Source organism: Arachis stenosperma, unplaced genomic scaffold (genome assembly GCF_014773155.1).
Source record: "Arachis stenosperma cultivar V10309 unplaced genomic scaffold, arast.V10309.gnm1.PFL2 arast.V10309.gnm1.Scaffold_100028, whole genome shotgun sequence".
Classification (NCBI taxonomy): domain Eukaryota; kingdom Viridiplantae; phylum Streptophyta; class Magnoliopsida; order Fabales; family Fabaceae; genus Arachis; species Arachis stenosperma.
Window position 1 is genome coordinate 1,514,206 of NW_026651370.1, and position 27,707 is coordinate 1,541,912.

The window sequence follows — 27,707 nt, forward strand, 5'->3', positions numbered from 1 at the left end:
AATGGCCTCATCTTCGGTAGGCTCCTCTGATTTTTTTACGTTGTGCTGACCGGTTTTTTCAGTTTTTTTACGTTGTGCTGACTATTTTTTTTTTCATTTTTTTAGGTTGTGCTGATCGGTTTTTTTTTGTGCTGATCCTTGTTCTTTAAATGACGCTATTCAGAGGAGGACACCTAAAGGCGAGCCGTAATGGCCTCATCTTCGGCAGCCTTCTCCGATTTTTTTTCGTTGTGCTGACCGGTTTTTTTTCAGTTTTTTTTTACGTTGTGCTGACCCTTGTTCTTTAAATGATGCTATCCAGAGGAGGACACCTAAAGGCGAGCCGTAATGGCCTCATCTTCGGCAGGCTTCTCCGATATTTTTTTCGTTCTGCTGACCAGTTTTGTTTCCATTTTTTTACGTTGTGCTGACCGGTTTTTTTTTTACGTTATGCAGACCCTTGTTCTTTAAATGACATCCAGAGGAGGACACCTAAAGGCGAGCCGTAATGGCCTCATCTTCGGTAGGCTCCTCTAATTTTTTTTACGTTGTGCTGATCGGTTTTTTTCTATTTCTTTTATAGGTTGTGCTGACCGACATTTTTTTTTTACGTTGTCCTGACCCTTGTTCTTTAAATGACATCCAGAGGAGGACACCTAAAGGCGAGCCGTAATGGCCTCATCTTCGGTAGGTTCCTCCGATTTTTTTATTACGTTGTGCTGATCGGTTTTTTTCAATTTTTTTATAGGTTGTGCTGACCATTTATTTTTACGTTGTGCTGACCGGTTTTTTTCCATTTTTTAGGTTGTGCTGACCGGTTTTTTTTTTTACGTTGTGCTGACCCTTGTTCTTTAAATGACGCTATCCAGAGCAGGACATCTAAAGGCGAGCCGTAATGGCCTCATCTTCGGCAAGCTCCTCCGATTTTTTTTACGTTGTGCTGACCGATTTTTTTCCATTTTTTTACGTTGTGCTGACAGGTTTTTTTCCATTTTTTTTAGTTTATGCTAACCGGTTTTTTTTTTTTTACGTTTTACTAACCTTGTTCCTTAAATGACGCTATCCAGAGGAGCACACCTAAAGGCGAGCCGTAATGGCCTCATCTTCGGCAGGCTCTTTCTATTTTTTTCTTTTTCGTTGTGCTGACCGGTTTTTTTTTTCCAATTTTTTTTTACGTTATGCTAAACCTTGTTCTAAAAATGGCATCCAGAGGAGGACACCTAAAGGCGAGCCGTAATGGCCTCATCTTCGGCAGGCTCCTTCAATTTTTTTTTCATTGTGCTGACCGGTTTTTTTTCCAATTTTTTTTTTACGTTATGCTGACCCTTGTTCTTTAAATGGCATCCAGAGGAGGACACCTAAAGGCAAGCAGTAACGGCCTCGTCATCGGTAGGCTCCTCCGATTTTTTTTACGTTGTGCTGATCGGTTTTTTTTTTTACGTTGTGCTGGCCGGTTTTTTTCCATTTTTTTTTGGTTGTGCTGACCATTTTTTTTACGTTGTGCTGACCCTTGTTCTTTAAATGATGCTATCCAGAGGAGGACACCTAAAGGCGAGCCGTAATGGCCTCATCTTCGGCAGGCTCCTCCGAATTTTTTTACGTTGTATTGACCGGTTTTTTTTCATTTTTTTTACGTTGTGCTTACCAGTTTTTTTCTTTTTTTTTTGGTTGTGGTGACTGGTTTTTTTTTTTACGTTGTGCTGACCCATGTTCTTTAAATGACGATATCCAGAGGAGGACATTTAAAGGTGAGCCGTAATGGCCTCATCTTCGGCAGGCTCCTCAGATTTTTTTTTTATGTTGTGCTGACTGGTTTTTTTTCATTTTTTTAGGTTGTGCTGACCCTTGTTCTTTAGATGACGCTATCCAGAGGAGGACACGTAAAGACGAGCCGTAATGGGCTTATATTTGTAGGCTCCTCTGATTTTTTTTTATGTTGTTGACCGGTTTTTTTCATTTTTTTATGTTGTGCTGACCTGTTTTTTTTTACGTTGTGTTGACCGATTTTTTTTCCATTTTTTTAGGTTTTGCTGACCGGTTTTTTTTTTTACGTTGTGCTGAACCTTGTTCTTTAAATGACGCTATCCAGAGGAGGACACATAAAGGCGAGCCGTAATGGCCTCATCTTCGGCAGGCTCCTCCGATTTTTTTTACGTTGTGCTGACCAATTTTTTTTCCATTTTTTTACGTTGTGCTGGCCGGTTTTTTTTCATTTTTTTTTACGTTGTGCTGACCGGTTTTTTTTTCCTTTTTTTTAGGTTGTCCTGACCCTTTTTTTTCCTTTTTTTACGTTGTGGTGACCCTTGTTCTTTAAATGACGCTATCCAGAGGAGGACACCTAAAGGCGAGCCGTAATGGCCTCATCTTCGACAGGCTCCCTGACATGCGAAATTGTGAACTATACTTTTTTACAACTCTCATAATCCCTGGTAATGGCTCCAAAAACTTGGTGCGCCTAATACCATGGCATTACACAACTTCGCACGACTAACCAGCAAGTGCACTGGGTCGTCCAAGTAATAAACCTTACGTGAGTAAGGGTCGATCCCACGGAGATTGTTAGTATTGAAGCAAGCTATGGTCATCTTGTAAATCTTAGTCAGGCAAGCTCAAATGTATATGATGATGAACGAAAATAACATAAAGATAAGGATAGTGATACTTATGTATATCATTGGTGTAAGAGCTTCAGACAAGTGTATGAAGATGCCTTCCTTCCGTCTCTCTGCTTTCCTACTGTCTTCATCCAACCCTTCTTACTCCTTTCCATGGCAAGCTCGTATAGGGTCTCACTGTTGTCAGCAGCTACCTCCCATCCTCGCAGTGAAAGCTAATGCTCAATACTCTGTCACAGTACGGCCAATCACCGGTTCGGTTCCCTCCCCTACCGGAATAGAATAACTCTTTTGCGTCTGTCACTAACGCCCAGTAGGTTACAGGTTTGAAGCACGTCACAGTCATTCAGTCATTGAATCCTACTCAGAATACCACAGACAAGGTTAGACCTTCCGGATTCTCTTGAATGCTGCCATCAGTTCTTGCCTATACCACGAAGACTCTGATCTCACGGAATGGCTGGCTCGTTTGTCAGGCGAGCACTCGGTTGTCAGGCGATCAACCATGCATCATGCAATCAGAAATCCAAGAGATATTCACTAAGCCTCAGATGCTTGTAGAACAAGAATGGTTGTCAGTCACCTTGTTCATGGGTGAGAATGGTGATGGGCGTCAATCATCACCTTCATCATGTTGAAGAACAAGTGATATCTTGGTAAAAGAACAAGCGGAATTTGAATGAAAGAACAATAGTAATTGCATTAATACTCGAGGTACAGCAGAGCTCCACACCTTAATCTATGGTGTGTAGAAATTCCACCGTTGAAAATACATAAGAACAAGGTCTAGGCATGGCCGAATGGCCAGCCTCCCAAAGAGGGTTCAATCATAAAAACATGATCAAAAGCCTTCTATACAATAGTAAAAGGTCCTACTTATAAGAAACTAGTAGCCTAGGGTGTACAGAAATGAGTAAATGACATAAAAATCCTTTTCCGGGCCCACTTGGTGTGTGCTTGGGCTGAGCAATGAAGCAATTTCGTGTAGAGACTCTTCTTGGAGTTAAACGCCAGCTTTGGTGCCAGTTTGGGCGTTTAACTCCCATTTGGGTGCCAGTTCCAGCGTTTAACGCTGGGATTTCTTGAGGTGACTTTGAACGCCGGTTTGGGCCATCAAATCTTGGGCAAAGTATGGACTATTATATATTGCTGGAAAGCCCAGGATGTCTACTTTCCAACGCCGTTGAGAGCGCGCCAATTGGGCTTCTGTAGCTCCAGAAAATCCACTTCGAGTGCAGGGAGGTCAGAATCCAACAGCATCTGCAGTCCTTTTGAGTCTCTGGATCAGATTTTTGCTTAGGTCCCTCAATTTCAGCCAGAAAATACCTGAAATCACAGAAAAACACACAAACTCATAGTAAAATCCAGAAAAGTGAATTTTAATTAAAAACTAATAAAATATACTAAAAACTAACTATATCATATCAAAACATACTAAAAATAATGCCAAAAAGTATACAAATTATCCGCTCATCACTCCCCCGATTTTTTTCTACGTTGTGCTGATCGGTTTTTTTTTACGTTGTGCTGACCGGTTTTTTCCATTTTTTTAGGTTGTGCTGACTGGTTTTTTTTTTTTTTTACGTTTTGCTGACCCTTATTCTTTAAATGACGCTATCCAGAGGAGGACACCTAAAGGTATGGCCTCATCTTCGACAGGCTCCTCCGATTTTTTTTTCTACGTTGTGCTGATCGTTTTTTTTTACGTTGTGCTGGCCGGTTTTTTTCCATTTTTTTAGGTTGTGCTAACTGGTTTTTTTTTTTTACGTTGTGCTGACCCTTGTTCTTTAAATGACGCTATCCAGAAGAGGACACCTAAAGGCGAGCCTTAATGGCCTCATCTTCGGCAGCCTCCTCCGATTTTTTTTTCGTTCTACTGACCGGTTTTTTCCAGTTTTTTTTTACGTTGTTCTGACCCTTGTTCTTTAAATGATGCTATCCAGAGGAGGACTGATAAACCCCACTTTTAGGGTTTATCTTGTATTGAATTTAGAGTATTTTGATGACCTTTTCTCACATTTAACCTATGAATTAGCATGGTTTTGTTATCTCTCCCGTATTTGTGCTTAAGTGTAAAAACATGCTTTTTAAGCCTTTAATTTGATAATTTTAATTCATCCTTGATTCCATAAGATGCCTTGATGTGTTTGCTTGTAATCTCAGGTTGAAATAGGCTAGACATGGATCAAGGGAGCAAGGAAGAAAGCATGCAAGTGGAGAGAAGCATAAAAGCCAAAGAATTGATCTCGCCCATGCACGCGCACGCGCACAAGGCGCTTGCGTGTACATTGCAGAATCGGCTAGGGACGCGCACGCGTACCGTGCGCGCACGCGTCGATGACCGCACATGACTGCATTAAAGCAACACGTGCCTGGTGATTTGAGGGGGTTTCTGAACCCATTTTGGCGCCAATTGCTGATAGAAAGGAATAAAAGGATCAAGGATTGAGGGGAAGGCATCATCATCATTCTATCATATAGCATAATTAGGATTAGTTTAGAGAGAGAAGCTCTCACTTCTCTCTAGGATTAGGATTAGGTTAATCTCTCCTCTTAGATCTAGGTTAATTCATGCTTCAATTCACTTTTTCCCTCATCAAGTTTTAATCTTCTCCTCTTCCTCTTTCTAGTTATGAACTTTAATAATTGTAATTCTTCATTTTGTTTTGGATGGATTGTTGTTCCTTTGTTTTCTTTCAATAATGCAATTTGAGGTAATTCATGATAATTGTGATTTCCTTGATTGTTATTGTCAATTCTTTGTAATAATTGTTGTTAGATTTCATTCTTGTTGTCGATTTACTATGCTTTCCTTTTGTGACTTCCAAGTGTTTGATGAAATGCTTGGTTGAGTTCTATTGTAGATTTTGTTCCTCTTGGCCTAGGTAGAGTAATTAGTGACTCTTGAGTTATCTTATTCCTTTGTTGATTGATAATTAGAAGTTGCTAATTAATTTGAATGTCTCTAAAGCTAGTCATTCCTTTAGGAGTTGATTAGGAATTGAGGAATCAAATTGATTCATCCACTTGACTTCCCTCCATGGTTAGAGGTTAACTAAGTGGGAGCAATGAACAATTCTCATCACAATTGAGAAAGGTAACTAGGATAGGACTTCTAGTTCTCATACCTTGCCAAGAGCTTGGTTAGTTGTTACTTTATTTTTTTGCCATTTATCTTTCAGGCCTCTTATCAAAACCCCAAAATAATTCATAACTAATAACAAGACACTTTATTGTAATTCCTAGGGAGAACGACTCGAGGTTCAATACTTTGGTTTATAAATTTTAGGGGTTTGTACTAGTGACAAACAACTTTTTGTATGAAAGAATTATTGTTTGGTTTAGAAACTATACTGTACAACGAGATTTCATTTGGAAAATTCTAAACCGTCAAAAATCCAATCATCAAGGACACCTAAAAGCGAGCCGTAATGGCCTCATCTTCGGCAGGCTTCTCCGATTTTTTTCGTTGTCCTGACCAGTTTTGTTTCCATTTCCTTTTACATTGTGCTGACCGTTTTTTTTTTACGTTGTGCTGACCCTTGTTCTTTAAATGACATCCAGAGGAGGACACCTAAAGGCGAGTCATAATGGCCTCATCTTCGGTAGGCTCCTCCAATTTTTTTTATACGTTGTGCTGACCGGTTTTTTTCCATTTTTTTAGGTTGTGCTGACCGGCTTTTTTTTTTTACGTTGTCCTGACCCTTGTTCTTTAAATGACGCTATCCAGAGGAGGACACCTAAAGGCGAGCCGTAATGGCCTCATATTTGGCAGGGTCCTCTGATTTTTTTTTACGTTGTGTTGACCGGTTTTTTTTTCATTTTTTATGTTGTGGTGACCGGTTTTTTTTCCATTTTTTAGGTTGTGTTGACCGGTTTTTTTTACGTTGTGCTGACCCTTGTTCTTTAAATGACGCTATCCAGAAATGGAACCTAAAGGCGAGCCGTAATGGCTTCATCTTCGGCTGCTCCTCCAATTTTTTTTTTTTACGTTGTGCTGACCAGTTTTTTTCCATTTTTTTTACTTTGTGCTCACCCTTGTTCTTTAAATGACGCTATCCAGAGGAGGACACGTAACGGCGAGCTGTAATGGCATCATCTTCGGTAGGATCCTCCGATTTTTTTTTAACGTTGTGCTGACCGGTTTTTGTTTCCATTTTTTTTTACGTTGTGTTGACCGGTTTTTTCCATTTTTTTAAGTTGTGCTGACCTTTTTTTTTTACGTTGTGTTGACCGGTTTTTTTTCCATTTTTTTAGCTTGTGCTGACAGGTTTTTTTCTGTTTACGTTGTGCTGAACCTTGTTCTTTAAATGACGCTATTCAGAGGAGGACACCTAAAGGCGAGCCGTAATTGCCTCATCTTCAGTAGGCTCCTCCAAATTTTTTTACGTTGTGCTGACCAGTTTTTTTCCATTTTTTTTACGTTGTGCTGACCCGTTTTTTTTTACGTTGTGCTGACCCTTGTTCTTTAAATGAAGCTATCCAGAGGAGGATACCTAAAGGCGAGCCGTAATGGCCTCAACTTCGGCATGCTCCTCCGATTTTTTTCTTTTACGTTGTGCTGACAAGTTTTTTTCCATTTTTTTTACTTTGTGCTCACCCTTGTTCTTTAAATGACGCTATCCAGAGGAAGACACGTAAAGGCGAGCCGTAATGGCCTCATCTTCGGTAGGCTCCTCCGATTTTTTTTTAACGTTTTGCTGACCGGTTTTTTTTTTCCTTTTTTTTTTACGTTGTGCTGACCAGTTTTTATTACGTTGCGATGACCGGTTTTTTTCCAGTTTTTTTACGTTGTGTTGACCGGTTTTTTCCATTTTTTATGTTGTGCTGACCGGTTTTTTTTTACGTTGTGTTGACCGGTTTTTTTTTTCCATTTTTTTAGGTTGTGCTGATCGGTTTTTTTTTTTTTACGTTGTGCTCAACCTTGTTCTTTAAATGACGCTATCCAGAGGAGGACACCTAAAGGCGAGCCATAATGGCCTCATCTTCGGCAGGCTCCTCCGATTTTTTTTACGTTGTGCTGACCGGTTTTTTCCATTTTTTTTACGTTGTCCTGACCGGTTTTTTTTTTAGTTTTTTTTTACGTTGTGCTGACCGGTTTTTTTTCCATTTTTTTAGGTTGTCCTTACCGTTTTTTTTTTCTTTTTTTTACGTTGTGCTGACCCTTGTTCTTTAAATGACGCTATCCAGAGGAGGACACCTAGAGGCGAGCCGTAATGGCCTCATCTTCGACAGGCTCCTCCGATATTTTTTCTACGTTGTGCTGATCGTTTTTTTTTACGTTGTGCTGACCGATTTTTTTTCATTTTTTTAGGTTGTGCTGACTGGTTTTTTTTTTTACGTTGTGCTGACCCTTGTTCTTTGAATGACGCTATCCAGAGGAGGACACCTAAAGGCGAGCCGTAATGGCCTCATCTTCGGCAGGCTTTTCCGATTTTTTTTTCGTTGTGCTGACCAGTTTTGTTTCCATTTCTTTTTACGTTGTGCTGACCATTTTTTTTTACGTTGTGCTGACCCTTGTTCTTTAAATGACATCCAGAGGAGGACACCTAAAGGCGAGCCGTAATGGCCTCATCTTCGGTAGGCTCCTCCAATTTTTTTTATACGTTGTGCTGACTGGTTTTTTTCGTTGTACTGACCGGTTTTTTTCGTTGTGCTGACCGGTTTTTTTCCATTTTTTTAGGTTGTGCTGACCGGCTTTTTTTTTTTTTTGCGTTGTCCTGACCCTTGTTCTTTAAATGACGCTATCTAGAGGAGTACACCTAAAGGCGAGCCGTAATGGCCTCATCTTCGGCAGGCTCCTCTGATTTTTTTACGTTGTGTTGACCGGTTTTTTTTTTCATTTTTAACGTTATGCTGACCGGTTTTTTCCATTTTTTTAAGTTGTCTTGACCATTTTTTTTTTACGTTGTGCTGACCCTTGTCCTCTAAATGACGCTATCCAGAGGAGGATACCTAAAGCCGAGCCGTAATGGCCTCATCTTCGGCATGCTCCTCCGATTTTTTTTTACGTTGTGCTGACCAGTTTTTTTCCATTTTTTTACTTTGTGCTCACTCTTGTTCTTTAAATGACGCTATCCAGAGGAGGACACGTAAAGGCGAGCCGTAATGGCATCATCTTTCGTAGGCTCCTCCGATTTTTTTTTAACGTTGTGCTGACCGGTTTTTTTTCCAATTTTTTTTATGTTGTGTTGACCGGTTTTTTCCCTTTTTTACGTTGTGCTGACCGTTTTTTTTTACGTTGTGTTGACCGGTTTTTTTCCATTTTTTTAGCTTGTGCTGACCGGTTTTTTTTTTTTTACGTTGTGCTGAACCTTGTTCTTTAAATGACGCTATCCAGAGGAGGACACCTAAAGGCGAGCCGTAATGGCCTCATCTTCGACAGGCTCCTTAGATTTTTTTTCTACGTTGTGCTGATCAATTTTTTTTTACGTTGTGCTGACCGATTTTTTTTCCTTTTTTTTAGGTTGTGCTGACTGGTTTTTTTTACGTTGTGCTGACCCTTGTTCTTTAAATGACGCTATCCAGAGGAGGACACCTAAAGGCGAGCCGCAATGGCCTCATCTTCGACAGGCCCCTCCGATTTTTTTCTAAGTTGTGCTGATCGGTTTTTTTTACGTTGTGCTGACCGGTTTTTTTCCAATTTTTTAGGTTGTGCTGACTGGATTTTTTTTTACGTTGTGCTGACCATTGTTCTTTCAATGACGCTATCCAGAGGAGGACACCTAAAGGCGAGCCTTAATGGCCTCTTCTTCGGCAGCCTCCTCCGATTTTTTTTAGGTTGTGCTGACCGGTTTTTTTCCTTTTATTTACGTTGAGCTGGCCGTTTTTTTTTTCCATTTTCTTTTACGTTGTGCTGACCGGTTTTTTTTCCAGTTTTTTATTTTTACGTTGTGCTGACCATTTTTTTTTTATTTTTTTAGGTTATGCTGATCATTTTTTTTCTTTTTTTTACGTCGTGCTGACCCTTGTTCTTTAAATGACGCTATCCAGAGGAGAACACCTAAAGGCGAGCCGTAATGGCCTCATCTTCGACAGGCTCCTCCGATTTTTTTTACGTTGTGCTGACCCTTGTTCTTTAAATGACGCTATCCAGAGGAGGATACCTAAAGGCGAGCCGTAATGGCCTCATCTTCGTCATGCTCCTCTGATTTTATTATTTACATTGTGCTGACCAGTTTTTTCCCCTTTTTTTTTTTACTTTGTGCTCACCCTTGTTCTTTAAATGACACTATCCAGAGGAGGACACGTAAAGGTGAGCCATAATGGCCTCATCTTCGGTAGGCTCCTTCGATTTATTTTTAACGTTGTGCTGACCGTTTTTTTTCCTTTTTTTTACGTTGTGCTGACCGGTATTTTTTTACGATGTGCTGACCGATGTTTTTCCATTTTTTTTACGTTGTGTCGACCGGTTTTTTCCATTTTTTATGTTGTGCTCACCGGTTTTTTTTTACATTGTGCTGACCGGTTTTTTCCAATTTTTTAGGTTGTGCTGACCGGTTTTTTTTTTACGTTGTGCTGAACCTTGTTCTTTAAATGACCCTATCCAGAGGAGGACACCTAAAGGCAAGCCGTAATGGCCTCATCTTCGGCAGGCTCCTCCGATTTTTTTTATGTTGAGCTGACCGGTTTTTTTTCCATTTTCTTTTACGTTGTGCTGACCGGTTTTTTTTCAAGTTTTTTATTTTTACGTTGTGCTGAACGGTTTTTTTTCCATTTTTTAGGTTATGCTGACCATTTTTTTTTTACGTTGTGCTGACCCTTGTTCTTTAAATGACGCTATCCAGAGGAGGACACCTAAAGGCGAGCCGTAATGGCCTCATCTTCGACAGGCTCCTCCGATTTTTTTTACATTGTGCTGACCGATTTTTTTTTCAGTTTTTTTTACGTTGTCCTGACCGGTTTTTTTTTGTGCTGACCGTTGTTCTTTAGATGACGCTATCCAGAGGAGGACACCTAAAGGCGAGCCGTAATGGCCTCATCATCGGCAGGCTCCTCAGATTTTTTTTTTGTTGTGCTGACCGGTTTTTTTTCCAATTTTTTTTACGTTGTGCTGACCCTTGTTCTTTAAATGACGCTATCCAGAGGAGAACACCTAAAGGCGAGCCGTAATGGCCTCATCTTCGACAGGCTCCTCCGATTTTTTTTATGTTGTGCTGACCGATTTTTTTCCAATTTTTTTTTACGTTGTCCTGACCGGTTTTTTTTTGTGCTGACCCTTGTTCTTTAAATGACGCTATCCAGAGGAGGACACTTAAAGGCGAGCCGTAACGGCCTCCTCTTCGGCATGCTCCTCCTATTTTTTTTACGCTGTGCTGACCGGTTTTTTTTACGTTGTGCTAACCGGTTTTTTTCCATTTTTTTTGGTTGTGCTGACCATTTTTTTACGTTGGGTTGACTGTTTTTTTTTCATTTTTGTTAGGTAGTGCTAACTGGTTTTTTTTTTACGTTGTGCTGACCCTTGTTCTTTAAATGACGCTATCCAAAGGAGGATACCTATAGGAGAGCCGTAATTGCCTCATTTTCGTCATGCTCCTCTGATTTTATTGTTTACGTTGTGCTGACCAGTTTTTTCCCCTTTTTTTTTACTTTGTGCTCACCCTTGTTCTTTAAATGATGCTATCCAGAGGAGGACACGTAAAGGCGAGCCGTAATGGCCTCATCTTCGGTAGGCTCGTCCGATTTTTTTTAACGTTGTGCTGACCGTTTTTTTCCTTTTTTTACGTTGTGCTGACCGGTATTTTTTTTACGTTGTGCAGACCGGTTTTTTCCATTTTTTTAGGTTGTGCTGACCGGTTTTTTTTTTTTTTTACGTTGTGCTGACCCTTGTTCTTTAATTGATGCTATCTAGAGGAGGACACCTAAAGGCGAGCTGTAATGGCCTCATCTTCGGCAGGCTCCTCCGATTTTTTACGTTGTGCTGACCGGTTTTTTTTCATTTTTTAGGTTGTGCTGACCGGTTTTTTTTTTAGGTTGTGCTGACCCTTGTTCTTTAAATGACGCTATCCAGAGGAGGACACCTAAAGGCGAGCCGTAATGGCCTCATCTTTGGCATGCTCCTACGAGTTTTTTTTACATTGTGCTGACCGGTTTTTTTCCAGTTTTTTTTTACGTTGTGCTGACCCTTATTCTTTAAACAACGCTATCCAGAGGAGGACACCTAAAGGCGAGCCGTAATGGCCTCATCTTTGGTAGGCTCCTCCGATTTTTTTTACGTTGTGCTGACCGGTTTTTTTTTCCTTTTTTACGTTGTGTTGACCGGTTTTTTTTACGTTGTGCTGACCGGTTTTTTTCCCAATTTTTTTTTACGTTGTGTTGACCGGTTTTTTTCCAGTTACTTTCCATTTTTTTTACGTTATGCTGACCGGTTTTTTTTTACACTGTGCTGACCGGTTTTTTCCATTTTTTTGGTTGTGCTGACCGTTTTTTTTCACGTTGTGCTAACCGGTTTTTTTTTTTCATTTTTTTTTGTTGTGCTGACCGGTTTTTTTTTTTTTTTTACGTTGTGTTGGCACTTGTTCTTTAAATGAAGCTATCCAGAGGAGGACACCTAAAGGCGAGCCGTAATGGCCTCATCTTCGGCAGGCTCCTCCGATTTTTTTTTCGTTGTGCTGACCGGTTTTTTCTAGTTTTTTTGTCGTTGTGCTGACCATTTTTTTTTCATTTTTTTGTGCTAACCCTTGTTCTTTAAATGACGCTATCCAGAGGAGGACTAAAGGCGAGCCGTAAAGGCCTCATCTTCGGCAGGCTCCTTCGATTTTTTTCGTTGTGCTGACCGATTTTTTTCGAGTTTTTTTTTTTACGTTGTGCTGACCCTTGTTCTTTAAATGACACTATCTATAGGAGGACACCTAAAGGGGAGCCGTAATGGCCTCATCTTCGGCAGGATCCTCCGGTTTTCTTTTTACATTGTGCTGACCGGTTTTTTTCCAGTTTTTTTTTTACGTTGTGCTAACCGGTTTTTTTCCATTTTTTTAGGTTGTGCTGACCGGTTTTTTTTTTTTTTTTTACGTTATGCTGACCCTTGTTCTTTAAATGACGCTATCTAGAGGAGGACACCTAAAGGCGACCCTTAATGGCCTCATCTTCGGAAGGCTCGTCCGATTTTTTTCGTTGTGCTGACCGGTTTTTTTTTACGTTGTGCTGACCCTTGTTCTTTAAATGACGCTATCCAGAGGAGGACACCTAAAGGCGAGCCGTAATGGCCTCATCTTCGGCATGCTCCTCCGATTTTTTTTTAGGTTGTGCTGACCGGTTTTTTTCCATTTTTGTTTACGTTGTGCTGACCCCTGTTCTTTAAATGACGCTATCCAGAGGAGGACACCTAAAGGCGAGCCGTAATGGCCTCATCTTCGACAGGCTCCTCCGATTTTTTTCCATTTTTTTTACGTTGTGCTGACCAGTTTTTTTCCATTTTTTTTAGGTTCTGCTGGCCGGATTTTTTTTTGACGTTGTGCTGACCCTTGTTCTTTAAATGACGCTATCCAGAGGAGGACACCTAAAGGCAAGCCGTAATGGCCTCATCTTCGGCAGGCTCCTCTGATTTTTTTGCACTGTGCTGACCGGTTTTTTATCAGTTTTTTTTACGTTGTGCTGACCGGTTTTTTTTTCCATTTTTTTAGGTTGTGCTAACCAGTTTTTTTTTACGTTGTGCTGACCCTAGTTCTTTAAATGATGCCATCCAGAGGAGGACACCTAAAGGCGAGCCGTAATGGCCTCATCTTCGGCATGCTCCTCCGATTTTTTTTACGTTGTGCTGAACCTTGTTCTTTAAATGACGCTATCCAGAGGAGCACACTTAAAGGCGAGCTGTAATGGCCTCATCTTCGGCAGGCTCCTCCAATTTTTTTTTCGTTGTGATGACCGGTTTTTTTTTACGTTGTGCTGACCCTTGTTCTTTAAATGACGCCATCTAGAGGAGGACACCTATTAGCGAGCCGTAATGGCCTCATCTTCGGCAGGCTCCTCCGATTTTTTTTTTGTTGTGCTTCTCGTTTTTTTCAAGTTTTTTTTCTTTTTCGTTGTGCTGACCCTTGTTCTTTAAATGACGCTATCTAGAGGAGGACTAAAGGGGAGCCGTAAAGGCCTCATCTTCGGCAGGCTCCTTCAATTTTTTTTCGTTGTGCTGACCGGTTTTTTTCCAGTTTTTTTTTACGTTGTGCTGACCCTTGTTCTTTAAATGACACTATCCATAGGAGGACACCTAAAGGGGAGCCGTAATGGCCTCATCTTCGGCAGGATCCTCTGGTTTTCTTTTTTACAATGTGCTGACTGGTTTTTTTCCAGTTTTTTTTACGTTGTGCTAACCGGTTTTTTTCCTATTTTTAGGTTGTGCTGACCGATTTTTTTTTTTTACGTTATGCTGACCCCTGTTCTTTAAATGACGCTATCTAGAGGAGGACACCTAAAGGCGACCCTTAATGGCCTCATCTTCGGCAGGCTCCTCCGATTTTTTTTGTTGTGCTGACCGATTTTTTTTCAGTTTTTTTATGTTGTGCTGACCGGTTTTTTTTTTTACGTTGTGCTGACCCTTGTTCTTTAAATGACGCTATCCAGAGGAGGACACCTAAAGGCGAGACGTAATGGCCTCATCTTCGGCATGCTCCTCCGATTTTTTTTTTACGTTGTGCTGACCGGTTTTTTTCCATTTTTGTTTACGTTGTGCTGACCTTTGTTTTAAATGACGCTATCCAGAGGAGGACACCTAAAGGCTAGCCGTAATGGCCTCATCTTCGACAGGCTCCTCCGATTTTTTTTTACGTTGTGCTGACAAGGTTTTTTTTCCATTTTTTTACGTTGTGCTGACCGGTTTTTTCCATTTTTTTTAGGTTGTGCTGGCCAGTTTTTTTTTTTACGTTGTGCTGACCCTTGTTCTTTAAATGACGCTATCCAGAAGAGGACACCTAAAGGCGAGCTGTAATGGCCTCATCTTCGGCAGGCTCCTCCGATTTTTTTTTTCGTTGTGCTGACCGATTTTTTTTTCAGTTTTTTTATGTTGTGCTGACCGGTTTTTTTTTTACGTTATGCTGACCCTTGTTCTTTAAATGACGCTATCCAGAGGAGGACACCTAAACGCGAGACGTAATGGCCTCATCTTCGGCATGCTCCTCCGATTTTTTTTTTTACGTTGTGCTGACCGGTTTTTTTCGATTTTTGTTTACGTTGTGCTGACCTTTGTTCTTTAAATGACGCTATCCAGAGGAGGACACCTAAAGGCGAGCCGTAATTGCCTCATCTTCGACAGGCTCCTCCGATTTTTTTTTTACGTTGTGCTGACAAGGTTTTTTTTTCCATTTTTTTACGTTGTGCTGACCGGTTTTTTCCATTTTTTTTTAGGTTGTGCTGGCCGGTTTTTTTTTTTTTACGTTATGCTGACCCTTGTTCTTTAAATGACGCTATCTAGAGGAGGACACCTAAAGGCGACCCTTAATGGCCTCATCTTCGGCAGGCTCCTCCGATTTTTTTCGTTGTGCTGACCTGTTTTTTTTCAGTTTTTTTTTACGTTGTGCTGACTGGTTTTTTTTATGTTGTGCTGACCCTTGTTCTTTAAATGACGCTATCCAGAGGAGGACACCTAAAGGCGAGCCGTAATGGCCTCATCTTTGGCATGCTCCTACGAGTTTTTTTTACATTGTGCTGACCGGTATTTTTTTTACGTTGTGCTGATCGATTTTTTTACGTTGTGTCGACCGGTTTTTTCCAATTTTTATGTTGTGCTCACCGGTTTTTTTTTACATTGTGCTGACCGGTTTTTTCTATTTTTTTAGGTTGTGCTGACCGGTTTTTTTTTTTACGTTGTGCTGACCCTTGTTCTTTAAATGATGCTATCTAGAGGAGGACACCTAAAGGCGAGCTGTAATGGCCTCATCTTCGGCAGGGTCCTCCGATTTTTTTACGTTGTGCTGACTGGTTTTTTTTCCATTTTTTTAGGTTGTGCTGACCGGTTTTTTTTTTACGTTGTGCTGACCCTTGTTCTTTAAATGACGCTATCCAGAGGAGGACACCTAAAGGCGAGCCGTAATGGCCTCATCTTTGGCATGCTCCTACGAGTTTTTTTTTACATTGTGCTGACCGGTTTTTTTCCAGTTTTTTTTACGTTGTGCTGACTCTTATTCTTTAAACAATGATATCCAGAGGAGGACACCTAAAGGCGAGCCGTAATGGCCTCATCTTTGGTAAGCACCTCTGATTTTTTTTACGTTGTGCTGACCGGTTTTTTTTCCTTTTTTTACGTTGTGTTGACCGGTTTTTTTTTACGTTGTGCTGACCGGTTTTTTTCCAGTTTTTTTTTACATTGTGTTGACCGGTTTTTTTCCAGTTACTTTCCATTTTTTTACGTTATGCTGACCGGTTTTTTTTTACACTGTGCTGACCGGTTTTTTCCATTTTTTGGTTGTGCTGACCGTTTTTTTCACGTTGTGCTAACCGGTTTTTTTTTTCATTTTTTTAGGTTGTGTTGACCGGTTTTTTTTTTTTTACGTTGTGCTGGCACTTATTCTTTAAATGACGCTATCCAGAGGAGGACACCTAAAGGTGAGCCGTAATGGCCTCATCTTCGGCAGGATCCTCTGGTTTTCTTTTTTACAATGTGCTGACTGGTTTTTTCCAGTTTTTTTTACGTTGTGCTAACCGGTTTTTTTTTCCGTTTTTTAGGTTGTGCTGACCGTTTTTTTTTTTACGTTATGCTGACCCCTGTTCTTCAAATTACGCTATCTAGAGGAGGACACCTAAAGGCGACCCTTAATGGCCTCATCTTCGGCAGGCTCCTCCGATTTTTTTTTTTCGTTGTGCTGACCGGTTTTTTTTTCAGTTTTTTTTTATGTTGTGCTGACCGTTTTTTTTTTACGTTGTGCTGACCCTTGTTCTTTAAATGACGCTATCCAGAGGAGGACACCTAAAGGCGAGACGTAATGGCCTCATCTTCAGCATGCTCCTCCGATTTTTTTTTACGTTGTGCTGACCGGTTTTTTTCCATTTTTGTTTACGTTGTGCTGACCTTTGTTCTTTAAATGACGCTATCCAGAGGGGGACACCTAAAGGCGAGCCGTAATGGCCTCATCTTCGACAGGCTCCTCCGATTTTTTTTTTACGTTGTGCTGACAAGGTTTTTTTTCCATTTTTTTTACGTTGTGCTGACCGGTTTTTTCCATTTTTTTTAGGTTATGCTGGCCGGTTTCTTTTTACGTTGTGCTGACCCTTGTTCTTTAAATGACGCTATCCAGAGGAGGACACCTAAAGGCGAGCCGTAATGGCCTCATCTTCGGCAGGCTCTTCCGATTTTTTTTTAACGTTGTGCAGACCCTTGTTCTTTAAATGACGCTATCCCGAGGAGGACACCTAAAGGGGAGCCGTAATGGCCTCATCTTCGACAGGTTCCTCCGATTTTTTTTACGTTCTGCTGACCGCTTTTTTTCCAGTTTTTTTCTGTTTTTTTTACGTTGTGCTGACCGGTTTTTTTCCATTTTTTAGGTTGTGCTGACTAGTTGTTTTTTTTACGTTGTGCTGACCCTTATTCTTTAAATGACGCTATCCAGAGGAGGACACCTAAAGCTGAGCCGTAATGGCCTCAACTTCGGCAGACTCCTCCGATTTTTTTTCGTTGTGCTGACCATTTTTTTTTACATTGTGCTGACCGATTTTTTTCCATTTTTTTAGGTTGTGCTGACCGGTTTTTTTTTTTACGTTGTGTTGACCCTTGTTCTTTTAATGACGCTATCCAAAGGAGGACACCTAAAGGCGAGCTGTAATGGCCTCATCTTCGGCAGGTTCCTCCAATTTTTTTCTTGTTGTGCTGACCGGTTTTTTTTCCAGTTTTTTTTCTTTTTCGGTGTGCTGACCGGTTTTTTTCCAGTTTTTTTTGTGCTGACCCTTGTTCTTTAAATGACGCTATCCAGAGGAGGACTAAAGGCGAGCCGTAAAGGCCTCATCTTTGGCAGGCTCCTTCGATTTTTTTCGTTGTGCTGACCGGTTTTTTTTTCCAGTTTTTTTTACGTTGTGCTGACCCTTGTTCTTTAAATGACACTATCCATAGGAGGACACCTAAAGGGGAGCCGTAATGGCCTCATCTTCGGCAGGATCATCCGATTTTCTTTTTTACATTGTGCTTACCGGTTTTTTTCCAGTTTTTTTTACGTTGTGCTAACCGGTTTTTTTCCATTTTTTTAGGTTGTGCTGACCGGTGTTTTTTTTTTTACGTTATGCTGACCCTTGTTCTTTAAATGACGCTATCTAGAGGAGGACACCTAAAGGCGACCCTTAATGGCCTCATCTTCGGCAGGCTCCTCCGATTTTTTTTTCATTGTGCTGACCGGTTTTTTTCAGTTTTTTTTACGTTGTGCTGACCGGTTTTTTTTTATGTTGTGCTGACCCTTTTTCTTTAAATGACGCTCTCCAGAGGAGGACACCTAAAGGCGAGCCGTAATGGCCTCATCTTCGGCATGCTCCTCTGATTTTTTTTTACGTTGTGCTGACCGTTTTTTTTCCATTTTGTTTACGTTGGGCTGACCCATGTTCTTTAAATGACGCTATCCAGAGGAGGACACCTAAAGGCGAGCCGTAATGGCCTCATCTTCGACAGGCTCCTCCGATTTTTTTTTACGTTGTGCTGACAAGTTTTTTTTTTCCATTTTTTTTAGGTTGTGCTGGCCAGCTTGTTTTTTTTTACGTTGTGCTGACCTTTGTTCTTTAAATGACGCTATCTAGAGGAGGACACCTATTAGCGAGCCGTAATGGCCTCATCTTCGGCAGGCTCCGCCGATTTTTTTTTGTTGTGCTTCCCGATTTTTTTCCAGTTTTTTTTTCTTTTTCGTTGTGCTGACCGGTTTTTTTCCAGTTTTTTTTTTGTGCTGACCCTTGTTCTTTAAATGACGCTATCCAGAGGAGGACTAAAGGCGAGCCGTAAAGGCCTCATCTTCGGCAGGCTCCTTCGATTTTTTTTTCGTTGTGCTGACCGATTTTTTTTCCAGTTTTTTTTTACGTTGTGCTGACCCTTGTTCTTTAAATGACACTATCCATAGGAGGACACCTAAAGGGGAGCCGTAATGGCCTCATCTTCGGCAGGCTCTTCCGATTTTTTTTAACGTTGTGCTGACCCTTGTTCTTTAAATGACGCTATCCCGAGGAGGACACCTAAATGGGAGCCGTAATGGCCTCATCTTCGGCAGGTTCCTCCGATTTTTTGTTTTACGTTCTGCTGACCGCTTTTTTTCCAGTTTTTTTTTTCTTTTTTTTTACGTTGTGCTGATCGATTTTTTTCCATTTTTTTAGGTTGTGCTGACTAGTGGTTTTTTTTTACGTTGTGCTGACCCTTATTCTTTAAATGACGCTATCCAGAGGAGGACACCTAAAGCCGAGCCGTAATGGCCTCATTTTCGGCATGCTCCTCCGATTTTTTTTTAGGTTGTGCTGAACCTTGTTCTTTAAATGACGCTATCTAGAGGAAGACACCTAAAGGCGAGCCGTAATGGCCTCATCTTCAACAGGCTCCTCCGATTTTTTTTACGTTGTGCTGACAAGTTTTTTTTTCCATTTTTTTACGTTGTGCTGACCAGTTTTTTCCATTTTTTTTAGGTTGTGCTGGCCGGATTTTTTTACGTTGTACTGACCCTTGTTCTTTAAATGACGCTATCCAGAGGAAGACACCTAAAGGCGAGCCGTAATGGCATCATCTTTGGCAGGCTCCTCTGATTTTTTTTGCGTTGTGCTGACCGGTTTTTTTCAGTTTTTTTCTTTTTTTTTTACGTTGTGCTGACCGGTTCTTTTCTATTTTTTTAGGTTGTGCTAACCAGTTTTTTTTTACGGTGTGCTGACCTTAGTTCTTTAAATGACGCCATCCAGAGGAGGACATCTAAAGGCGAGCCGTAATGGCCTCATCTTCGGCATGCTCCTCTGATTTTTTTTTTACGTTGTGCAGAACCTTGTTCTTTAAATGACGCTATCCAGAGGAGCACACTTAAAGGCGAGCTGTAATGGCCTCATCTTCGGCAGGCTCCTCCGATTTTTTTTTTCGTTGTGATGACCGGTTTTTTTTTACATTGTGCTGACCCTTGTTCTTTAAATGACGCTATCTAGAGGAGGACACCTATTAGCGAGCCGTAATGGCCTCATCTTCGGCAGGCTCCTCCGATTTTTTTGTTGTTGTGCTTCCTGGTTTTTTTCTAGTTTTTTTCTTTTTCGTTGTGCTGACCCTTGTTCTTTAAATGACGCTATCCAGAGGAAGACTAAAGGCGAGCCGTAAAGGCCTCATCTTCGGCAGGCTCCTTCGATTTTTTTCGTTGTGCTGACCGGTTTTTTTTCCAGTTTTTTTTTTACGTTGTGCTGGCCCTTGTTCTTTAAATGACACTATCCATAGGAGGACACCTAAAGGGGAGCCGTAATGGCCTCATCTTCGGCAGGATCCTCCGATTTTCTTTTTTACATTGTGCTTACCGGTTTTTTTCCAGTTTTTTTTACGTTGTGCTAACCGGTTTTTTTCCATTTTTTTAGGTTGTGCTGGCCGGTGTTTTTTTTTACGTTATGCTGACCCTTGTTCTTTAAATGACGCTATCTAGAGGAGGACACCTAAAGGCGACCCTTAATGGCCTCATCTTCGGCAGGCTCCTCCGATTTTTTTTCGTTGTGCTGACCGGTTTTTTTCAGTTTTTTTTACGTTGTGCTGACCGCTTTTTTTTTACGTTGTGCTGACCCTTGTTCTTTAAATGACGCTATCCAGAGGAGGACTCCTAAAGGCGAGCCGTAATGGCCTCTTCTTCGGCATGCTCCTCTGATTTTTTTTACGTTGTGCTGACCGATTTTTTTCCATTTTTGTTTACGTTGGGCTGACCCGTGTTCTTTAAATGACGCTATCCAGAGGAGGACACCTAAAGGCGAGCCGTAATGGCCTCATCTTCGACAGGCTCCTCCGATTTTTTTTACGTTGTGCTGACAAGTTTTTTTTTTCCATTTTTTTTAGGTTGTGCTGGCCGGCTTTTTTTTTTTTACATTGTGCTGACCCTTGTTCTTTAAATCACGCTATCCAGAGGAGGACACCTAAAGGCGAGCCGTAATGGCCTCATCTTTGGCAGGCTCCTCCGATTTTTTTGCGTTGTGCTGACCGGTTTTTTTTTCATTTTTTTCTTTTTTTTTTACGTTGTGCTGACCGGGTTTTTGTTGATTTTTTTAGGTTGTGCTAACCAGTTTTTTTTTTACGTTGTGCTGACCCTTGTTCTTTAAATGACACTATCCATAGGAGGACACCTAAAGGGGAGCCGTAATGGCCTCATCTTCGGCAGGCTCTTCAGATTTTTTTTAACGTTGTGCTGACACTTGTTCTTTAAATGACGCTATCTCGAGGAGGACACCTAAAGGGGAGCCGTAATGGCCTCATCTTCGACAGGTTCCTCCGATTTTTTTTACGTTCTGCTGACCGCTTTTTTTTTCAAGTTTTTTTCTTTTTTTTTACGTTGTGCTGACCGGGTTTTTTTTTATTTTTTTAGGTTGTGCTAACCAGTTTTTTTTTTACGTTGTGCTGACCCTTGTTTTTTAAATGACGCCATCCAGAGGAGGACACCTAAAGGCGAGCCGTAATGGCCTCATCTTCGGCATGCTCCTCCGATTTTTTTTTACGTTGTGCTGAACCTTGTTCTTTAAATGACGCTATCCAGAGGAGCACACTTAAAGGCGAGCTGTAATGGCCTCATCTTCTGCAGGCTCCTCCGATTTTTTTTTCGTTGTGATGACCGGTTTTTTTTTAAGTTGTGCTGACCCTTGTTCTTTAAATGACGCTATCTAGAGGAGGACACCTATTAGCGAGCCGTAATGGCCTCATCTTCGGCAGGCTCCGCCGATTTTTTTTTTGTTGTGCTTCCCGGTTTTTTTTTTTTTTTCTTTTTCGTTGTGCTGACCGGTTTTTTTCCAGTTTTTTGTGCTGACCCTTGTTCTTTAAATGACGCTATCTAGAGGAGGACTAAAGGCGAGCCGTAAAGGCCTCATCTTCGGCAGGCTCCTTCGATTTTTTTTTCGTTGTGCTGACCGATTTTTTTCCAGTTTTTTTTACGTTGTGCTGACCCTTGTTCTTTAAATGACACTATCCATAGGAGGACACCTAAAGGGGAGCCGTAATGGCCTCATCTTCGGCAGACTCTTCCGATTTTTTTTAACGTTGTGCTGACACTTGTTCTTTAAATGACGCTATCTCGAGGAGGACACCTAAAGGGGAGCCGTAATGGCCTCATCTTCGGCAGGTTCCTCCGATTTTTTTTACGTTCTGCTGACCGCTTTTTTTTTCCAGTTTTTTTCTTTTTTTTACGTTGTGCTGACCGGGTTTTTTTTATTTTTTTAGGTTGTGCTAACCAGTTTTTTTTTTACGTTGTGCTGACCCTTGTTTTTTAAATGACGCCATCCAGAGAAGGACACCTAAAGGCGAGCCGTAATGGCCTCATCTTCGGCATGCTCCTCCGATTTTTTTTTTACGTTGTGCTGAACCTTGTTCTTTAAATGACGCTATCCAGAGGAGCACACTTAAAGGCGAGCTGTAATGGCCTCATCTTCTGCAGGCTCCTCCGATTTTTTTTCGTTGTGATGACCGGTTTTTTTTTAAGTTGTGCTGACCCTTGTTCTTTAAATGACGCTATCTAGAGGAGGACACCTATTAGCGAGCCGTAATGGCCTCATCTTCGGCAGGCTCCGCCGATTTTTTTTTTTGTTGTGCTTCCCGGTTTTTTTCCAGTTTTTTTTTCTTTTTCGTTGTGCTGACCGGTTTTTTTCCAGTTTTTTGTGCTGACCCTTGTTCTTTAAATGACGCTATCCAGAGGAGGACTAAAGGCGAGCCGTAAAGGCCTCATCTTCGGCAGGCTCCTTCGATTTTTTTTCGTTGTGCTGACCGATTTTTTTTCCAGTTTTTTTTACGTTGTGCTGACCCTTGTTCTTTAAATGACACTATCCATAGGAGGACACCTAAAGGGGAGCCGTAATGGCCTCATCTTCGGCAGGCTCTTCCGATTTTTTTTTAACGTTGTGCTGACACTTGTTCTTTAAATGACGCTATCTCGAGGAGGACACCTAAAGGGGAGCCGTAATGGCCTCATCTTCGGCAGGTTCCTCCGATTTTTTTTACGTTCTGCTGACTGCTTTTTTTTTTCCAGTTTTTTCTTTTTTTTTTACGTTGTGCTGACCGGTTTTTTTTCCATTTTTTTAGGTTGTGCTGACTAGTTGTTTTTTTTACGTTGTACTGACCCTTATTCCTTAAATGACGCTATCCAGAAGAGGACACCTAAAGCCGAGCCGTAATGGCCTCATTTTCGGCATGCTACTCCGATTTTTTTAGGTTGTGCTGACCCTTGTTCTTTAAATGACGCTATCCAGAGGAGGACACCTAAAGGCGAGCCGTAATGGCCTCATCTTCGGCAGACTCCTCCGATTTTTTTTCGTTGTGCTGACCTGTTTTTTTCCAGTTTTTTTACGTTGTGCTGATCGTTTTTTTCCTTTTTTTATACGTTGTGCTGACGGTTTTTTTTCTTTACGTTGTACTGACTGGATTTTTTTTACGTTGTGTTGACCCTTGTTCTTTAAATGACGCTATCCAGAGGAGGACACCTAAAGACGAGCCATAATGGCCTCATCTTCGGCAGGCTCCTCCAATTTTTTATTTATGTTGTGCTGGCCAGTTTTTTTTCCATTTTTTTTACGTTGTGCTGACCGATTTTTTTCCATTTTTTTACGTTGTGCTGACCAATTTTTTTCCATTTTTTTTAGGTTGTGCTGACCGGTTTTTTTTTACGTTGTGTTGACCCTTGTTCTTTTAATGACGCTATCCAAAGGAGGACACCTAAAGGCGAGCTGTAATGGCCTCATCTTCGGCAGGCTCCTCCGATTTTTTCTTGTTCTGCTGACCGATTTTTTTCCAGTTTTTTTCTTTTTCGGTGTGCTGACCGGTTTTTTTTCCAGTTTTTTTTTATGCTGACCCTTGTTCTTTAAATGACGCTATCCAGAGGAGGACTAAAGGCGAGCCGTAAAGGCCTCATCTTCGGCAGGCTCCTTCGATTTTTTTCGTTGTGCTGACCGATTTTTTTTCCAGTTTTTTTTACGTTGTGCTGACCCTTGTTCTTTAAATGATACTATCCATAGGAGGACACCTAAAGGGGAGCCGTAATGGCCTCATCTTCGGCAGGCTCTTCCGATTTTTTTTTAACGTTGTGCTGACCCTTGTTCTTTAAATGACGCTATCCCGAGGAGGACACCTAAAGGGGAGCCGTAATGGCCTCATCTTCGGCAGGTTCCTCCGATTTTTTTTTACGTTCTGCTGACCGCTTTTTTTTTCCAGTTTTTTTCTTTTTTTTTTACGTTGTGCTGACCGGTTTTTTTCCATTTTTTAAGGTTGTGCTGACTAGTTGTTTTTTTTTACGTTGTGCTGACCCTTATTTCTTAAATGACGCTATCCAGAAGAGGACACCTAAAGCCGAGCCGTAATGGCCTCATTTTCGGCATGCTCCTCCGATTTTTTTTAGGTTGTGCTGACCCTTGTTCTTTAAATGACGCTCTCCAGAGGAGGACACCTAAAGGCGAGCCGTAATGGCCTCATCTTCGGCAGACTCCTCCGATTTTTTTTTTCGTTGTGCGGACCTGTTTTTTTCCAGTTTTTTTTACGTTGTGCTGATCGTTTTTTCCTTTTTTATACGTTGTGCTGACCGGTTTTTTTCTTTACGTTGTACTGACTGGATTTTTTTTACGTTGTGTTGACCCTTGTTCTTTAAATGACGCTATCTAGAGGAGGACACCTAAAGGCGAGCCATAATGGCCTCATCTTCGGCAGGCTCCTCCAATTTTTTGTTTATGTTGTGCTGGCCAGTTTTTTTTCTATTTTTTTTACGTTGTGCTGACCGATATTTTTCCATTTTTTTAGGTTGTGCTGACTGGTTTTTTTTTTTTACGTTGTGTTGACCCTTGTTCTTTTAATGATGCTATCCAAAGGAGGACACCTAAAGGCGAGCTGTAATGGCCTCATCTTCGGCAGGCTCCTCCGATTTTTTCTTGTTCTGCTGACCGATTTTTTTCCAGTTTTTTTTTCTTTTTCGGTGTGCTGACCGGTTTTTTTCCAGTTTTTTTTTTTGCTGACCCTTGTTCTTTAAATGACGCTATCCAGAGGAGGACTAAAGGCGAGCCGTAAAGGCCTCATCCTCGGCAGGCTCCTTCGATTTTTTTTCGTTGTGCTGACCGGTTTTTTTTTCCAGTTTTTTTTTTACGTTGTGCTGACCCTTGTTCTTTAAATGATACTATCCATAGGAGGACACCTAAAGGGGAGCGGTAATGGCCTCATCTTTGGCAGGATCCTCCGATTTTCTTTTTTACATTGTGCTGACCGGTTTTTTTCCAATTTTTTTTACGTTGTGCTAACCGGTTTTTTTCGATTTTTTTAGGTTGTGCTGACCGGTTTTTTTTTTTTTTACGTTATGCTGACCTTTGTTCTTCAATTGACGCTATCTAGAGGGGGACACCTAAAGGCGACCCTTAATGGCCTCATCTTCGGCAGGCTCCTCCGATTTTTTTCGTTGTGCTGACCGGTTTTTTTTCAGTTTTTTTTTACGTTGTGCTGACCGGTTTTTTTTACGTTGTGCTGACCCTTGTTCTTTAAATGACGCTATCCAGAGGAGGACACCTAAAGGCGAGCCGTAATGGCCTCATCTTCGGCATGCTCCTCTGATTTTTTTTTTACGTTGTGCTGACCGGTTTTTTTCCATTTTTGTTTACGTTGTGCTGACCCCTGTTCTTTAAATGACGCTATCCAGAGGAGGACATCTAAAGGCGAGCCCTAATGGCCTCATCTACGACAGGCTCCTCCGATTTTTTTTACGTTGTGCTGACAAGTTTTTTTTCCATTCTTTTTAGGTTGTGCTGGCCGGCTTTTTTTTTATGTTGTGCTGACCCTTGTTCTTTAAATGATGCTATCCAGAGGAGGACACCTAAAGGCGAGCCGTAATGGCCTCATCTTTGGCAGGCTCCTCCGATTTTTTTTGCGTTGTGCTGACCGGTTTTTTTTCAGTTTTTTTCTTTTTTTTTACGTTGTGCTGACCGGTTTTTTTTCCAGTTTTTTTTTTTACGTTGTGCTGACCCTTGTTCTTTAAATGACACTATCCATAGGAGGACACCTAAAGGGGAGCCGTAATGGCCTCATCTTTGGCAGGATCCTCCAATTTTCTTTTTTACATTGTGCTAACCGATTTTTTTCCAGTTTTTTTTATGTTGTGCTAACCGGTTTTTTTCCATTTTTTTAGGTTGTGCTGACCGGTTTTTTTTTTTTACGTTATGCTGACCCTTGTTCTTTAAATGACGCTATCTAGAGGAGGACACTTAAAGGCGACCCTTAATGGCCTCATCTTCGGCAGGCTCTTCCGATTTTTTTTTGTTGTGCTGACCGGTTTTTTTTTACGTTGTGCTGACCCTTGTTCTTTAAATGACGCTATCCAGAGGAGGACACCTAAAGGCGAGACGTAATGGCCTCATCTTCGGCATGCTCCTCCGATTTTTTTTACGTTGTGCTGACCGATTTTTTTCCATTTTTGTTTACGTTGTGCTGACCCTTGTTCTTTAAATGACGCTATCCAGAGGAGGACACCTAAAGGCGAGCCGTAATGGCCTCATCTTCGACAGGCTCCTCCGATTTTTTTTTTATGTTGTGCTGACAAGGTTTTTTTCCATTTATTTTACGTTGTGCTGACCGGTTTTTTCCATTTTTTTAGGTTGTGCAGGCCGGTTTTTTTTTTTTTTTACGTTGTGCTGTCCCTTGTTCTTTAAATGACGCTTTCCCGAGGAGGACACCTAAAGGGGAGCCATAATGGCCTCATCTTCGGCAGGTTCCTACGATTTTTTTTTTACGTTCTGCTGTCCGTTTTTTTTTCATTTTTTTAGGTTGTGCTGACTAGTTGTTTTTTTGACGTTGTGCTGACCCTTATTCTTTAAATGACACTATCCAGAGGAGGACACCAAAAGCCGAGCCGTAATGGCCTCATCTTCGGCATGCTCCTCCGATTTTTTTTAGGTTGTGCTGACCCTTGTTCTTTAAATAACGCTATCCAGAGGAGGACACCTAAAGGCGAGCCGTAATGGCCTCATCTTCGGCAGACTCCTCTAATTTTTTTTTCGTTGCGCTGACCTATTTTTTTCCAATTTTTTTTACGTTGTGCTGATCGTTTTTTTTCCTTTTTTTTATACGTTGTGCTGACCGGTTTTTTTCTTTACGTCGTACTGACCGGATTTTTTTACGTTGTGTTGACCCTTGTTCTTTAAATGACGCTATCCAGAGGAGGACACCTAAAGGCGAGCCATAATGGCCTCATCTTCAGCAGGCTCCTCCAATTTTTGTTTACGTTGTGCTGACCAGTTTTTTTTCCATTTTTTTACGTTGTGCTGACTGATTTTTTTCCATTTTTTTAGGTTGTGCTGACCGGATTTTTTTTACGCTGTGTTGACCCTTGTTCTTTTAATGACGCTATCTAAAGGAGGACACCTAAAGGTGAGCTGTAACGGCCTCATCTTCAGCAGGCTCCTCCGATTTTTTTTGTTGTGCTGACCAGTTTTTTTCCAGTTTTTTTTCTTTTTCGTTGTGCTGACCGGTTTTTTTCCAGTTTTTCTTTGTGCTGACCCTTGTTCTTTAAATGACGCTATCCAGAGGAGGACTAAAGGCGAGGCGTAAAGGCCTCATCTTCGGCAGGCTCCTTCGATTTTTTTTCATTGTGCTGACCGGTTTTTTTTCCAGTTTTTTTATGTTGTGCTGACCCTTGTTCTTTAAATAACACTATCCATAGGAGGACACCTAAAGGGGAGCCGTAGTGGCCTCATCTTCGGCAGGATCCACCGATTTTCTTTTTTACATTGTGCTGACCGGTTTTTTCCATTTTTTTACGTTGTGCTAACCGGTTTTTTTTTCCATTTTTTTAGGTTGTGCTGACCGGTTTTTTTTTTTACGTTATGCTGACCCTTGTTCTTTAAATGACGCTATCTAGAGGAGGACACCTAAAGGCGACCCTTAATGGCCTCATCTTCGGTAGGCTCCTCCAATTTTTTTTTTCGTTGTGCTGACCGGTTTTTTTTCAGTTTTTTTTTTACTTTGTGCTGACCGGCTTTTTTTTACGTTGTGCTGAT